At 39.2% G+C, this 18,012-nt stretch overlaps 1 protein-coding gene across 1 annotated transcript in view; it reads left to right on the plus strand.

Moving 5' to 3' along the window:
- Window positions 1-18,012, plus strand: part of NELL1 (neural EGFL like 1) — a 299,127-nt gene that overhangs the window by 210,877 nt on the left and 70,238 nt on the right. The gene's annotated exons all lie outside the window — the stretch shown is intronic.

Consider the following 18,012-nt stretch of genomic DNA (forward strand, 5'->3'; position numbering starts at 1 on the left):
TGTGCAGAAATCCCAAAAGCCAACAGCATTTTCTGCAGCTGCAGTTGGGTTAAAAACCAGGATTCCAGCATCTTTTTGGAAGAAATGCAGTCAATGCTTCAGGAAAATGCATTTTTGCTATTTAAGAGACTGGCTAAGTCATATCTATTACATTTTGTCTAATTCCAGTCAGCATTCTAAATACACAATTTCTCTTCTAGAGCTAAAAGCATGCTAACGCAGTATCTATCCTGGAGAAAGATTTTCCTTTCCGCTTCAAACAATGTCATGTCAGCTCTAACATGGATCTGGGCAGAAGGGATACGAGCGCTTGAGTGCGTGGTGCTCTCAAGCAGATGGGCAGGCAAGCAGCAGAAAAAGCAGGGCTGAGCGAGGAGGCAAAAGGGAATTGGCCAGTACTTGTAAAGACCGTAGAAATTCCTCCTGTCCTCTCCTCTCCTTACTCCCCACCACCAACCCTGCAAAGAGGTCACAAGTTCGGAACTGAAACGGTCGCAATTCCTCCCTGCAGTTTCTTCTTGGACCATGAGGAAAAGCTTAATTTGAGTCTCAGATCTGGACTTCAGAAGATGACAAGCATCCCTGTTTTGCAGTATTACTGGGAGTATTTTATGGTAGAAATAGTTTCTGTGGGTTAATTGTATTTTTGTTGCAGTATTCACAAGTTCAAGGGTTTGTAACAGTAGCTGTTGGAGTCGTCTTCTTATGTCCGGGCAATGGGCTCACTGGAAGTTGTCCAAGTCCTGTAATTTGTACCTTTATTATACAGCATCAGAACAATTTCCTCCCTCTCACTTCTCTGGCTGTCTACCACTAATCGAATGGAACAATTTCAAAGGAAGAATTATTTCTGCTATCAAAAATACTGTTGTGCGTGGAGATTGAGTGCTGCTTCTTCCTTGCTGTTTTTTGTGGGAGCTTGGTATTTAGGTGGTCCTTTGCAAGCTGGACCTTGGCTGCTGAGGAGGAATAGGACCTTGGCTTATGGTCTCAGCGAAGAATTTGTGAATTATGATGTAAAAATAAATTTTTGGCTTCAGTAAACTGAACAGCAAAACATGATGTGTGAAAGCTAAGTTACAGTTTCTTGCTTATCCATTTTGAACTACCTCATCAGAGGTTAAGTACTTCCACTATTAGAGGCCCTGAAATTCTCAGAAATCCAGCAGTGCACCTTCTAGTGAGTACATCAGGATGATATCCTATTATTTTTCCTCTTGATTGAAATGTTCATATCTGGTTTTGTGATGCCAAATGAACAAGACAGCGTAGATCTTTGTGTGAGTGCACCTTTGCATGAGGGATTGCATATGGGAAAGAGCAAATCCTGGGGATTGCCTGTACACTATTAGCTTCCTATATTTACAGGTGTCATTTTCTCAAAAGATTCAAATGTAATCAAGGCTAGACAAACCATAGAAGTGAAATGTAGAAGTTCTTCAGACACCTTCAGTAAGGGCACCCTGCAAAAATATTAAGAATCTCAGTGATGATACTGTCCTTTATTCCCCTTCCATTCCATGGCAGTAAGATGAAGCTTTACATCCATCTGTTTCTGAAGCATCTGTGTACTTTCTGTACTACTTGGGTAAAGAAAATGTAGCTGCCTAAAAGACTTCAGAGCAGCAAAGGAGAGTAGGACCCTTGGAAAAAAAAATATTCCACTTCTGAAGCCCCTTTTTAATATGCTTGTTGATCGTCTTGGTCAATTCCAGGATTGAAAACTTCTGCTGGGGTGGTGATGCCGGTCCAGAAGTGTTGCTGGATATTTTGGTCTTGGAGAGGAACTGAAGCATTTTGTCAGTGCTCTGGCTACTTCCCAGTTACTCCTCTCATTTTCATAGCAGCCAGTAACCTTGATGAAAACACCAACAAGATGATGTGCTCTAAATTTCTTGGAACTTCTTTAGTTAATGAATGTCCCACAGATACCCTTTCAGCCTCTTTTCAGCTCCTACATCTTCCAGGTTTGGATTCACTGCTGCAGTCAGGCTTTTAGTTCATGCTTCTCTTGACAGTGAATGATTGACTTGCTCAGGCAGCACCTGTGTCATGGAGGAAAGGAAATCCTCCTTTAAATGAGGATAGTCCCTATTAGAAAGACTTACCTATCAAAGTAAGGTCAGAGTGGAAGCAAGCAGAAGAGGTTCTGAGTACAGATAGACCAGACTAGTTAGAACTAGTTGAGCCGTGATTTGTGACTGCTTTCTTACTTTTAAAAGGTTATATCAGAATACCAGCCTAGATCAGTACTCTGCTTTACTCTCACTGAGCCTTTTGTTCAGCTTCATTGAATTTCATCTTGCTCTAAGGTTTTTTTGTTTGTTTCAGTATTTTTGGGGCCATTTCATAGTATCCAGTACTAAGAGAATTTTTATCTGTATAATTCCTCAGTTTAATTCCTCTGAGGCTCGTGTATTTTGACACTGAGAAGACAGCCCCTGAACAGTCAAAGGTGTCATGCTCTGTGCCCTCTTCACCTATCCACAGGGTTGCCTGTGGATAGATGACTTCATGTCCAAGGTGGCCTCCTGGTTACCGACAGGTATGTCTTATGTGCTGTGGCAGGCAGGCGAGGCTAGTCTAGGCATGACCTTAAAAGTCCCTAACAAGCACGTTTCTGTGCAAGCCTTTTTTTCTCACTTCTAAAGATTCTTCTCTAATAGCTGGTGATTTTTTTTTTAATTTTCTCAGCTCTTCTAGAAGAGAATAAGCTGGACTGTAGATTCCTGTAGATAATATTTAGCCTTTCTCTTTTCAGCTTAAATATTTTGTTGTTCCTATCTCACTTGAAACTGAATTTAGAGGTTAAATTTTGTCCATCAGTGATACGTGTACTTACCAAAGCTGCAGTAGGCTTTGGGGGAAAAGCTATGATGCATATTAGAAATGTATGATGTTAGCTTTATTACTGGACTGTACCACTCAAATTGCCACCCCTTACATCTGTGGCCATCGTTAAATGTGCAAAAGGCCAAGCTGTAACTAAACAGTACTCTATCTACATTGGGGATGTGCCAGCAGCATAAACGGGGAACACAGCAGCATGCAATAGCCTTCCGGACTCGAAAGCGTTATGCCTTAGACTGATCTGCCAACTCAGATGCTTATTTGGGAGAGCAGTCATTCGAGTTTCCGTCACAGGAGCTGATATTTCTTATTCTCACCAGACCTGCAGAATGCTCTTTTTCGGTTACTTGTAGTGCATCTGCACTTTCAGTTTATGAAGTTGATGTACATGTAATGTCTTTGCTACAAAATGTCATGAAGAGCAGTAATCACTCGAGTGAACGATCAATTTGTACGTGCTAGAAGTAGTGGAACAGTATCTTTACCCTTAATTTTACAGGTAAAATCCTTTCATAATCTGTACAGTTGAGAATTAGAATTCTAAACAGAGTCAGGACCATTGTTTCATATCTGTTCTGGTCACCTTTTAGTCATAATATCGAATCTGCTTTCAGACATGTTTTATTCTTATGCGTGCCATATGCATAATGATGTGATGACTTTTTCTTTTGATTTCTGTACAGTTTTAGCTGTTGCAGGTTAGCTCATTCCTCTTTGTGATTCTTCTGCCTTTCAAAGTCAGCAGGCACTTCTCGCTGATTTTTAAAATTTAGATATTAAAAGACGTGGCCAGAAATCGTGTGTAGCCAACAGTATTCCATTTATCTGGTGACTGGTTGTCAATCAGATTTGAAGCATCTAGGCATGCTCTCTTTTTTTTTCTGCGTGTATTTTCGGTTTCTCACTTCTTAGACACTTTCACACATTCCAACTTTTTTTTGTTTCATTTGCTTTCTTCTTCCCCTTCTCCTTTCTGCTTTGTGTGACTTTCTGAAACTTTTGGAAGAGAGAAATACAATACATCTATCCCTTCTCTTGCGCGGAGTTTGAGCAAAGCTCCAAGTTTCCTGCTGGAGATAGTCACTCCTCTTGAAGCCCAGCTGGCATTCCTTCTCCTCAGAAATAGCTCAAGAGCTTGTATTCAAAAGCGTATTCAAAGAGGCCCCTTGGCCGTTTCTCACTTGGGTCTGGGGTGCTTTGTCCTCTCACATCTCATTTAGGGTGTGCTTACCAAGAAGAGCTCTTTTCAGCCCCATCCGTTGTGACACCTGCTGATGCTGATGGGCCCTTTTCAGCAACAGAGAAGAAAGGTGGAAGCAGTGCCTTGCTGCCAACCGAGGACTACCACAATCCATTTACATAAAGGAAAATCTTTCTAATGAGGATTGATTCCTTCTCGTTCCTTGAGGTGCGTTCTTCCTTTTGTGTGCAGTAACTCACTATCTGGAAGATGGGTCAGCAAACTTCTGGTTTTGAGATAAGGGCTTAGATTGAATTTGCAGCTCAGTATTGCAGCTCACTTGCTCGCAGGATATTAGCATTACTTTGCCACAGTTATAGTTTTTATAGGGATTGGCAGCAGCTTTTACAGGCAGGCTGAACTTCATAGAAACCTAACTTAAAATGCACAGAATGAGAAAAATGCCTCTCTTGTAAGGCTCCTGCTGAGCTGATAACAGTCTACAGGAAGACATCTATTTAAACAGAAATAAACATGCCTTAGGATGCTTGGATCCTATTTTCAGCTTTATTAAGCTATTTTCAGCTTTATTAAGAATGCTGTGTTTAATTTTCCCAGCATTTCCAGCCCCATTAATTTAGTTTACACTGCATTTGGATCAATTAGTGCACTTGATGATAATGCACTATTTGCCTCTGCCTATTTAAAACAAGAGAAACAACAGGATGGATTTTCAGTGTATTAAAGAATCTGGAGTTCCTCCAAGGACTCTGATTAGTCCAAACGGCAAATCTCAGAGGCTGGCCAAGTGGAAACAAAAATTCCATGTTGGGTAACTGTCCAGTGGGTCTATTTTCTCACTCCAATGACTTCTCAAACCAATTCTTCTAGTGATATCTTGGCTTCAGGATTTTTCCCCCCAATAGGCATGTTCTCACGAAGACTGTACTTAACAAGAATGCAGACAATTTAATAACAATAGAGGTAGAGCCACAGAATGTTCAGCAAAAAAGATAAAAGAAAAAAAAAAAAGACCTCTTCAAAACTGCAAGGATTTGGAAACACTTCCTGATGCAATGGCGATGCTGTTATAAATCGGTTGAGATCACATTCGGCTTTCCTTTTGTCAGTAAGCATCTTTACATTTTCTTCTTGGAGATTAAAACGCCCAGGGATGATTAGGACAGTAGAGAAGGCGACCTCTCCAAACCTGAGCTGCGCGATCTTACTTGGCGCGTGATCAGAACGCTAATATGTTAGATTTTGGCTTCATTGGATCTCTGTGACCTACTGGGTGTCATAACAGGGGGTCCGAGGAGTTCTAAATTTTTGAGTTTCATTTTTGTTTTAGAGAATTGCTTGCTATAAAAAGCAAATGTAAGACATTAATCTTCTTACAACACTTTTCAAATAAATTAAGGTATACCTGGTATAGTTTCAGGTTCTAATACCAACTGTTCTTGCCCCCTGCTCAAGAGTATTGGCAGCATTGAATTGTAGTTATTAATGTAAAGCAACGCTTGCTAGAGTTTTATTTGGGACACGTACATTACTGAAGTACCAAGGTGCAGTATGTGAGTTTTACCTGCCAGAGAATATGATTAAGATGATTCAACTTGGAGAAACTACCTCTATTTATCTTTGCTGCAAAATTATTTTGGAGGTTGTTATATTGTGTTATTGCACTGTGATCTTTTGCTTTTTCATGAGTGAATAGTATCACATTTTGCCTGGATGTTTTGAGTGTTTATTGTTCCCGTGGGATAACTTGTTTATTTGTCTTGCTTCTGGTCTGTCACAACATTTTTACTTTGACGCAGATTACTTACAAGTTTGCACATGGAGAGTCTTGTAATCTCATTTGCTTCACCAAACTTCATATGCAGCTCTGAGAAATATTCCCATTTCACTGAATTACCTTCTCAGTGGCACAATACAGATAAAGGTAGATGTAAGTTGCTGCAAAAATTGTATTGTGATGCTGGATTTGTTGATTTATTCAACAATAACAAAATACAACGCAATAGGTGAAGGATCTAGGGCTGAATTCCCTTGAGTATCTAACTGATACAGAAGTATTTTATTCCTTTACGGTTATTTTGGAAACAACAAAGATCGGTTCTCCCTTAGGTATCTTTGTTCAGCTTCTTAATGTCTTAAGCGTGTATTTAAATGCCCTGACACTGGTCAGCTAAGTAAATGTGGTTGTGGATCCTGAAAAAGCAGAGCTTTTTAATGGAAATACCAAAATCCCAGTGTTATTTGTATCTGATACTCCACCATGAGAAATGCACTGTCTTCATCTTACCCTATATTTTTTGATGTTCTGCCAATCCCCTAGAGCTTGAGAATTACTGTGCTGGCTAATGTGCTGTATAGACCACAATTTAAAAGGTTTATTTTAGATAGATGTAATAGTCTGTGGCAGTATGCTACAGGCATGGCAGTCTGAGGGATCTTGCCCTGTTGCTGACACTAACTGTTCTGTGGATAAATAGATGATTTCAGACTCTGGGTTGCCTTTCAGAAGAGAGAAACCACAAACCCGTCAGGCTGTGCACTCCGGTGCAATAGATTTCTCTCGGTAAAGGTTCAGCGCTGCTGTCCATTACTTTCCTCAAGCCTGTTTGGTGCCTGTACGATCACCAGAACTCTGGCTTCATAATGGTGTGTCCGCTCCTGAAATCTTGACATATGAGCTGTAGCACACACAGGAAAGATACTCGTTTTGACTAGAAGCTTGCTTTCTGCCTGGTGTATATTTTTATTTGAAGTTTTCAGTTACGTAACAACAGGACACCATTATTCTGATATTATCCAGCAGTGGTAATATTTGTTTGTGTTAATGATTCTATGATTCTATATAATCAGTCATTTAGGTTGGAAAAGACCTTTAAGATCATCGAGTCCACACTGTAAGAGATTTATTTCCTTTTGCTATGCAGTGTTACTCACAGTGTAGAACACACCTAGTAATTTTATTGAGAGTTTTTTTTGGGGGAAAAAAAGAAAGCAGCAACAGCATAACAACGGTGTACGTAAAGTTTCACAAAGCTGTTCAGAGAGCATCTTTTCCCCAATTTGACTTGCTTTGTCAGAGTACGTTAGAGATGACCACTTGATTGCTGCTCAGTGAAACCATAATTTTATTTTTTTTAAAAGGTCAAACCTTATTTGACTCAAAAAGTGTCTTTAAACAGAAATGACCTCTGTACTCAGCCAATTGTGTGAGAACATTCTAAGTTTAAGATTTCAGGACTTTAACTTTATTTTGGCTTGAATGGAGATGAAGCGATTTCAAAAGGTTTCTTTACTCTGCTGGCGTTAGTATTAGTGAGGCAATAGAATATTTAGGTATTTGTGGTGCTGCTGCTTTGATTTTATTTTCTACCTGGCATCATTGGGTATATTTTCAGCTTACCACATATGTAATTGGAAACATGAATGCCTTCAAAATAAACAAAACTGTTGTGTCTGATATATGTCTCCATGCTACTACACACCTATCTATCTTTCATTCTTGGCTTGAGTAATATGCTTTGGTGTTAAGCAAACTGTCCTTTAGAATTATGCTTCGGATACACTGATTTTCAGTGAGACATATGAAGACTAGATACTACCTGAGAGAATATGCTACAGTGTATTATGTTTACGATGATTTTATGAATCATGGTGTAGCATTGCTATATTTCTCATACCTGATGAGTGATATTTTAACATGGACGTGAGTACCAAAATATAGCGCTATTGCATTGCAAAGTACATTCTCCTTTAGCATAATTTACACTGGATAGGTAAAATAAACATGACCTGAAGTAGTTTCCTTTCTAGTCCAGATTCTGATTGCTCACAGTGCTGAAATACTTGAAGATGCCTTTGCATCAATGCATAAATCTAATAATTTTCTTTTCATCTTCACATATTTCCTCTGTAGCTCTCTGTTGATGGTTGAACCCCGGTATTTTGAAGGAGTTGATTCTCACAGAAGTCACTCCTCCTATTTGTGACTTTTTTCAAAGAACACATACTTTGTGGAGCTCATTTGCTTGTTCTTTTAAGATGGTACTTGTAGATTCAAAGAATACGTTTTCTGAAACTGTTTTTACAACAAAGATTTTAGTGAAACCTATCGAAGCTCCAGTAAGCTGCATTGAAGGGGCGTGATGTGAGGGGGCTAAGATTGTTTGTGTGTTATAAAATCGGGAGCTCGTCGTCTGCCGGAGCTGCTGTTAGCAGATCGCAGAAACCCTCGACACGAGGGATATTGAGAAGAGAAACATGCATGTGCAGAAAGAGTACCTGTTTTCAAAACTGCCTTGCTTGCCTTTATAGAAGCCAGTCACAGCAGGCAGCTGGAAAAGCTAACAATTCAATGACTCTTAGCTTCTTTCATGTCACAACTTAGATAGGGAAGAATTTCCATAAATCAGGTCACATAACTGCAACATATCTGCCAGGGATTGCGCAGTGGTACGACTGTTAGGTGGCTGCGGTGGATCCCCAAAGCCATTCATCTCAAAGAACAGTGAAACGTACGCACGCGGTTTTCCCTGAATTTAGTCAGGGAATATTGCAATTAAATTGTGGTGTCTCTATTCTAAAGTTTTCCAACATAGAGCAAAATTTAATTTTTTTGTCAGGACATGATTAAATGGGATATCTAACCCAGACTTGGGAAGGAGGCTAACCTCTCCCAAGCCAAAGACTGAATTTCATTTTGTGGAAAATTTTTTAATATTACGATTCATTTTTTTTTTTAGTAATTTCTTATCTACAGACACTCTTATAATTCTTATGTGCTTTAGGATGCATAGCTGGGACATTTTTTGTGCATAACCACCAAATGTATGTACGAATATATATGGTATGCATGTGATCAAGTTTGCGAAGAACAAGCAAAGCTATTTGTTGTTATTCAGGGAAGCATGATGTTATGAGCACCTAGAAGTGTGTGCTACGACAACAAAAATAAACAACATAGTTTTGCTAGTTCCCCACACAGCATTTAATGGATACGAAGCAGTTTAGTCATGATTATCAGGGAACTGATACATCTGTTAAGAGAAATGCATTCTATGCACCATAAAATTAAATGTTGCATTGCCAGGCAATATAGCAAGTATTACTGTAGTCAGTTTTTGCAAACTAAACATTGTACAATGGTATTGTAAGAAGGGGGTACTGGAAAATTGTTTTGAAAATATATTCTATTAGGAAAACACACTGTACTTGATGGAAGGATTACAGCTGCCATTTATGGTGCTTTATTTTTTCTACATTAAGAATATACTGTGTACCGTTAGCAGACTAAAGCATAAGTAGGATATCTCACATTTATGTTGAACCTTATCGTTCTAAATGAATCCAAAGTACTAAAAAAATCTATACAGCATATGCTCTGTGGTGCTACTGAAGCGCTATTATCGGGTTGCGAGGCAAACAAACACTATCTGGAATGTTTTGCATGCATCAGGGAAGGAAATCTTGGCCAGACACACCAAGCTTGAAGTACTGCGCTTTTGAAAAGTTCCGGCACCTTTAAGGCACGCTCAAGCCAGTTGTAGAGATTTTTCATTACTTGGATTTCGCGAAGCGCGTGACGTTGTGATGGGGCCCATAGGGCAAAACGGAGAGCGCACTGAGACGGAATCACTGAAGTTAGATTTGTGACCACGGTGGCATTGCTCCGTAAGAAGCAACTGAGGATCCATATTTCATCTTCGTTTCCCTTTCCCATTCCCCTACCTGTTACCACCCAGTGAGTTCTCTATAGAAAAACAGCAGAGAGAGGGAACAGGTGGCAACGTCGTGCGTACTTTCTGGGTATTAGCTAAAGTGTTGGTGTGATTACATGTATACCTAAGGACACAAATCAGCAGTATGGTCTTATAAGTTGTGACAGAGATGTACTCCTTAGAGTCTTGTAGCTTAAGAATTTAGGGGGTAAATTCATAGTCACTGTGTAAATTGATACAGATTTACTAATTGACACTAACAGAGAGTGAGGCCCCTTGGGTTTCTAAAATGCTCTTGGCTCAGCCAAAGATTATACACACAAAGATTATATTTGCTTTTCTGTTCTTACTTGTTAAACGTGTACTTTATTAAATCATATTTCTGTAGTTAACTCTGTTCTGAAAAAGTGCCTGGCAGGTTCAGGTTCTTAATGCGTCTTCCTCGCTGGGGGGTTGTAAGGCTTAATTGTTCATAATGTGTAAAATCTTGAGATGAAAGGATTTATGTAAAAGCAATGTATTATGATGATGGTAAAGCTGATGGTGATGCATATCACACCTGCTGTCACACCAGCTTGAGCAAAAGCAATTTCTGCCTTTAGACTGAAATTTCTGTGTAAAGATGAGAACAATATCACTTCTCAGTGTTTCTTTTTTCCCTATTGAAAAATCTGGTTACTTTCTCAGTAAGTCAAAATGTTTTCTTTCTGGACGAGCCTTACACTTTAGGATAAAACTTATTTCGTGAGATTATTTTAGGTAAATCCAGATGTTGAGATGAACATGTCTTTTACACTGGGAAAATCAAAATAATTGCTAAAAATCTACAATTTTTAGAGAAAACTCTGCTTTTGTGGTAATGTTTTAGCTACTGAAAAACTTTCTGATTTAAAATGTAGATAAGCACTGAGATTAATTGTGTCCTATTGATAGTTATTTGCATTCTCTTTTTAATCCAACAAATGCGAAGGTCAGAAGTGTAGAAGAGTGCAAAAGTTATCCAGACCTAAGAAAAACCATTATTTAGTGTGGTGTGTTTCAGCAGTGTGTTTGAATCTCTCTCCCCCCCTCCAACCTCCTTTTCATTGTTTTCTTTGTTATTCTTTCTTTTCCTTACATAAACTTGATTTGAATGAGACAGAATGCCCAGGGGCGTTGCTGATGGGATACAGGGCTTTTCATCTCTTGATTGCCTTCTTGGCCGTGTCTTTAGTGAATTCAAACCTTTATCTTTTAGAGACTGCAAGGTAAACTAGATTCTGTAAATTGAGATTAACTCTTAATTCTATTCCTTAATGGGGAAACATCTATATCTAACATGGCATCTTTCTTGATAAAGAGTAAAGGCTGGATGAGTATTGTGGATGAGCTCTGAAGTCCTTGCTGTTGTGTAGTCGGAGGACTCTGATCTCTGGAACTGACAATTCCCATCCTCTGGTCAATAGAAAGCAATTGTGCTTTGAAAAAGGCATTTTATTTTGGGTGGAGTGTCTTGGCAGAACGAGCGAGATTGAAAAGACGATGCAAAAGCCCGTTAGAAAATGTTTTCAGAGATACCACTGTAGCTGTTACTTGCAGCGTACCAGAGGTATAGTATTAAGACAGTGAGAGAGAACACCTAAATTTTAGTGTGCTTCTTTAAAGATACATTCCGTAAGATCTCTTAATGTCTTTATAGGTTATTTGTCTTTACACATCTTTGATCCAGACCAGAAAAACCTATTGCCCTCCCAGTAATGTCACCTACAGGTAGCTAAATGCTGTCGATTAATTCCTTGATTTGTTATTGCATATTTTGGGCAGCTGTCAAAACAAGTATTTGTTTGCGGTGCCAATTATTATGCTTGCAATAAGATAATAGCAACCTTCAAAATAATACTACTGAATGTAAGGCTCTAGAGGCTGTGACTGCACCCAAGCAACATGCTCGCTTCCAGCCACAACTAAAAATGCTTCCTAAAGTTCTGTTATGGTTTCAAAAGATGGTGTTCCTCATACAGAGGATTACCATAAAATGGTGTTTTATTGACTTACTAGACATATTATTGTTACAGCTCATTCAACATTCTGGTGTTCTTAATAACATGTGATTATTTGAGGATGCTAGGTAGCTTTTCATTAAGCAATGTAGAGTAAATCTTTCACGCTGAGACAGAATGTTTCTTACGGGTAAATAGACTTGTGTTTTATTGGTGAAGGCGCCTGTCACTGCCACAGGGTAAAGCCAGAAGAGTGAATTTAAAGACTGTATACCTGTTACATTAGGGTAGAATCCAGCTAGTCTTGTGCTGAACATGTATGGAGTGCGTTTGTATGGACTGGAAGGCTAAGATCAGAGAACTGTAAAACACACACAGCTAGAAAACTATTTTTATGTTGTCTGAATATTCCAAATACTGTACTAAGGTCAAACGGAGATTGTATCCACTGTTTATTGAATTCAGGGGTTTTTTTCCATGAGTTGAATGGGATTTGAATCAAGGTCTTTCTAAAGTTCTGATAATAGATCAGGCAAAGGAAAATGCTTCTGTTGTGCTCCTGGAACATGCTTCTTTATCCTTAAATTAAGATTGATTAAGCATAACTGATTTCTAAAGAAACTGTGAGCCACAGTATCGCAGCCAAAGTGGAAGCAGAAGTTTCACATCCTCTCTTTTTTGCTTTGTAATGACTGCAGTTTTTAGTAAAGCATTCTTCTGTCTGATCTGTTTTGATAACTCCGCTGAACTTAAAATATATAAAATTATAATTTGTGTTATGTTTGTAAATAGAAATTATTCTATACTCATTTGTTAAAGAAAATGGGAGTATAATAGGCACATTGATGTGGTGCAAAGAAAAACTCCAATAATATGATACTTCATGTAATTTTTCAAAGTAAATTTCAGTTTGGTTTTACAGTTTTAACTGTTGACATCAGTTTTGAAAGGTGATGTTCAGTTGGTTTGTGGAAGAGGTACTCTGCCCTATTTTGTCCTGCTTGGTATTAGGTTATTAGACAGACAGCTGCAGTTGACTTAAAATGGTGCAATAAAAATATTGAAGAGTCTAGCCTTGAGGAAGCAGGGCAGTAAAATGGCAACAAGAATATTTATTTAGCACAGAATCATCTGGGGATGTGAGAAGATGCTTTCCAAAGCGTAATATATCACAGGAAAATTTTATTATATTACTTTTGTCTCTTACTGCTTCTATTGATCTTTTTCATATACATTGTAGAAGACTGTCACATATCTGTCCTCAGAGCCATAAAATAAGCTTGACATCAATAAGTGTTTCATATATGTCTTTTTACCAATAAAGTAGAATGGACGGAATCTGTCCATTCACTATGCTTTCTGAATTAATTTAATAAAATATAGTTTGTTTATTCATTAGAAAAGATTTTAGGTGAAAATGTATTAATCAAGGCAGATAACTTACACATTCAAAAGTTAGTTCCATTATTGGGGTAATACAAAGGAAATTATTAGTATTTATCACTGTGATTCATGGTACTAATTTTAAGGAGATGATGTTTCATTTTTCAAAAATATCCAGCATCTCCAGCCAAACAGCACTTGAGCCCACCCTGAAAGCACCCAGATGAACGGCCTGCTTCTTGAGTACAAATGGCCACAACTTGATGGCACATCAATCAAGCAAAACACAAAGCACCAAGAGAATTTAACATCGTATAACAGCAAAGAGAAAGGGCCCGCTGCTGAGAGTTCAGTGCCTTCTGAGAGATATGCTCAGCCTTCCAAATTCACCTTAATCTTAATTTTGCAAGGACTGTGCGACAGAGCACTGGGTACTTGAAAAGATTCACTGCTACATCAGCTAGAATAGCCTAGTGACAAACTCTACAATATTAGTTCACCGCTTTGATAAATACTATGTAGTATGCAAATATATACACACACACACACACACACAAACTCGCACACAGTATGTATGCGTGCCTGTATCCGCTATCTTTGACATCATTTCTTCCTGATATATTCATTATTCTTTATAATTCTTCCCAGGTACTTTTCTCTTTTGCCCTTTTTCCTTCTTTATTCTCACTGTGCACGGCCTCCCAAATTTGAAAGAATTCCTTCATGCTTTGCTGACTGCTTTGAAAAAACCCCATCTCCAAACCTTAGTTCTGAGTTCATTGATCTTTGTTCAGACGTACGTCTAAGTAGTAGTTTTGTACTACCAGGATTTGCAATTTTCACTACACTAGGCAGCCATTATGCTAATTACGTTTGTAAAGTACCTCTTATATGTGAAATCTCTAGAACTATAAATCAGGAATAATAACTTTACAATCAGCTGTTAGAAGACCTGAGATTTATAGGCTCCTCTTGAACTGAACTAACCCTCACACATACCACACACAAAATCTGAAGCATAAATTAGGTTGGAAGCCACTCACAAAGGTGATGAACTGCCCAGCTAAGGATTTGTCTTCCAGTCTCAGGTGTGTTCACATCCTGATTGCCAGAGTGACCCGCACTCCCCTTCCTGCTCCAACACGTGGGATGAAAATTTTCCAGGACAGTTCTTTTGCCCAAAGTTCGTTCCTGCCAGATTTGTCCTTCTCTGACTCCAGCCAGCTGTAAAAGGACTCCAGTGGCATTTGGTAGACTTTGTGTTAAGTGAGTCGCACCTTGTATCCCATGGATGTAGTTCACTGAACCAAGAAGAGTTTTGTACTTTTACAGATGATAGCGTCACACTCGAGTACAGAGAATAAGAGCAGAACCTCTGCTGTTCCCTTATGTTGTCTGTGTGCTTTCTCAGCTGTCCTCTAAACCCGCCTCAGCAACTGGTATCATCTGATTATTCTGGTATTTGGCTTATGTAGTTGGATTGTTATCAGCTGCGACCTTGTGTGTACTTGGCTGAGTAAATTCAATCAGCTAATGAAATTGTGGTGTTTCCATCAATTGATTATCAAATTGCTTGTATAGTTCCACTAGCCCATCTCTTTTCCAAAGCTGCGTGTTTTTGTTTACCCAGGCAGTCTGTGTCTGACTCCTTCCTTGCCTTTCCTTGAATATCCCTTTTTTTCACTTGACATGCAGATAGTCTTTGAGTCTGGCCAAATACCAGTGGACTTCATGGTCATTTTACTGACCACCCTGTTCGAGATAAGTCAGTAATAAAGCATTTCAAAAGTACAAGGGAAGCTAGTATGACTTTCTCTCTTATGGTGCCCAGTGTAGCAGTCCCAGACGCCTGCTGATGTACAAGGTGAACAAAGATTATGTCAAGAGAGGATGGTGCTTGCCGAGCAAGTGACCAGATGGAGCTGTGGTTTGCATTTTGGGTAGGGAACGCAGCACAGAGCAAAGTGCCTGTGGTGAGCACCTGTAAAGGATGGATTTGCACACCTCCTTCCCCCTGCCCCCCCAGCTCCCTGTGCCAGTACATAATCTTTGAGCAAGTAAAGGTGCCAGCTTCAAGTCCCTTTGAATTCCAGCCTTCTAGAAAACTGCTGTAGGTTTAAATATAGGGCAGCATTGGCAGTATGCCTGCTGCTGTATTTGATCATGAAGTACAAGTTACGCTCTTTGCCGTGGGTATTTAACACCCACTGACGTTGACGCGTGCACATGAGGCCAGCTACCAGCTAGTTTGGGAGGAATGTGAGCACCCGGTACTTTGGGCCAAAATGCAGAAAAGCTGCAGGTTACTTTATTGCTACTACACAATAGAAGCTGCTATATTGCATGATGTCTGAAGGACACTGTCTCACCTTGAGCTGCGTTGCGATTGCCACTGCAACCTAGGCTAATGGCTACTCTGCACTGCGGTTGTCTTGACGAGCTGTGGAGTACCTTGCTTACAGAAACAAGCTAGTGGTTGCCTTTATCTGTGATAAACCTGATGTAATACAGGAGTAGGTGTGGTTTTGGTCCAAGTAAACACATACAGTAGACCCTGTTGAACAAAACTGTGTTTGCTTTCCTTAATTAAGAGTTTCTCTTCCCTATCATATGGGGGCAGGAGTTGTTTGCATTTTTAGTATTGCTATATTCTTTCCTTTTATTCAGGCTGTGGTACACTTTAGCTTTTTTTGCAGTGGTGTTCCTTTTGGTACTAATGGAACCATTTTTTTTCAACACTGTTTCTTTCTTGACTAATGAAGAAACAGGGAAAATCATGAGGCAGAGAAAAGCAGTGGAAGAAGCCCAAAGTACCCACTGCTAAGGCACTCACTTTTGAACCTCTTCCATATCTTTGTGCTGTCAAGTTGAAGAGGTCAGTGTAGTAAACAGATTGTGCAGATGTGTTTGTTACTTAGCGGGGGTGTCGAGTTGAAGAGGAAACAGGGATTATCCACTTGACAGAATTCTAGTCAGTTGCTTCTGAGTTCAAATCCTCAGAATTTGAGAATTTGCTCATTCGCAAATGGGAGAAGATGAACTCAAAGTAAATGAGGTGCTTCTATCTTAATTGAGTTTCCTTTTTTGAGAAGTAAAGGGCAGATAAGATACAGGAAAAAGAAGGGAGTACAGTATATTATACCTATTGTTGCATTACAGTAGGTCATATTATATGCCTATGGTGGCATGGTAGAGGGTGATATATTCAGCTGTAAAAGCATGGATTATGCTGTAACAGGCAACGTCAAGAAATCGGCCTGTTAAAAGGTGCATTTAATAAATATATCTCAGTATATGCAATTTTATGAAATACAAATGCAAGAGTAATACTAATATTGTGATGTTTTATTATAGCTTTCTAGAAAATCTAATTTTTGTGTATATTGAGAAATAATATTTAATATATATCTGATTTTTTGGGGGAAGGTGACTTTTGTATCTCTTCATAGTCAAGTGACTTTCCTTTAAATTTGTAGGATAATTACTTGTTTTTCTTTTATTTGTGTTTTTCTTTTAATAAAAATATTTTTATATCTTTATAAATATTTTTCTTTTGTAATAATTACTGTACTAGACTTGGAACTAAGAGGTATTTGCTCAACATGAGTTCCACGCTGCAGTACCTGCTTTCCTATAGTAGCACAGTGAAGTATTGTACTGTGCTACCATGCAAAAAAATAGAATAATCAAGGCAGTTCCTTCCGCTCTGTAGGAAAGGAGGTGGGATCCCAAACCGTCCAGCTTTCCCTGAGTCTTGTAAGCAGAGACTACGTTTTTCAGTAGCAGACAGTACAAAATATTTGAAGCTACTGTTGCCATGCCTCTCTCACACTGGCTCTCTTGTGCTTTACAACCTAGATCTGTGGAAGAACAAAAGGAATTTACAAAACTGTCAGGCAGATTCCACACCTTGCACTCAAAGAGGCTCTAGTTCTGCTAACTTCTTCTTTTCCTTCCTGGGGAGGTCCAAAATGGCCTCATTGGGAGAGGAGATAGTTCTATTTAACTGGACAGGGGAAGAGAAACTGTACCCCTTAAATATGTAGGCAGTGGGTATGCAGCTTGTGCATGTCCAGGAGCACGATACCAAGTTTGTGGGTACTTTCATGCTGCTCTTTGTGGAACTCTACAGTGAGACTCCCCTGTCTCTCCAACATTGTCTCAAAAGTGACATATCCAGCGGATTTATAATTTTGGCTGTTTCCGTTCTCTACAGATCCATCTTCAGGAAGGACATGTATCAAAAATAAAACTCCTCCTCTGCAGAGAAATTATTTAAGAAAGGCCTTTACATGATAAAGGCTTTTATTTCGGAGGAAGAAATTACTGTTAGCAGTAGAGAGATCTGTTTGCTTCGGCAGAAGCCTTCTGAAATCAATAGATTCTGCTTCTTTTACATACGGAATACTGAATAAGACTCTTAACGATGGAGGTTTACCATCGTAGACTTTACCCTAATGGCATCTTCACTTAATTTTCCTGATAAAATCTTTATTGCAAATTCAGTAACCATTCTGCTTTTTAACAAGGTTGCCAGCCTGCAAGTAATTTCAGAGACAGGATCTATTTATGGGAATACGTTGGCAAAATGCGATCCAGCCATGATTTATCTTTCTTCTGTTAACTTTCTTTGAGTAGGAGGGAGTCTGCAATCAAGGTGTATAGCTGCTAGTTCTGTGGTACTGGTGGGTCCCCATCCCCGCCCCGCCCCCCCCCCCCAATGGAGTTTTGATTTTGAAGGGTCTAAACCACAATGGAAGTCTAGATCCCACAGCGTGTAAGACATATAACAAAGCATAAGCACCAAAGCATTTAGTTTCATGAGAGCATGGGCACTCCAGCTGATTTACTATTCAGTAAATCTGAGCTGCTCCCTGTTGGGTCC

Source organism: Gavia stellata, chromosome 17 (assembly GCF_030936135.1).
Source record: "Gavia stellata isolate bGavSte3 chromosome 17, bGavSte3.hap2, whole genome shotgun sequence".
Taxonomy (NCBI): domain Eukaryota; kingdom Metazoa; phylum Chordata; class Aves; order Gaviiformes; family Gaviidae; genus Gavia; species Gavia stellata.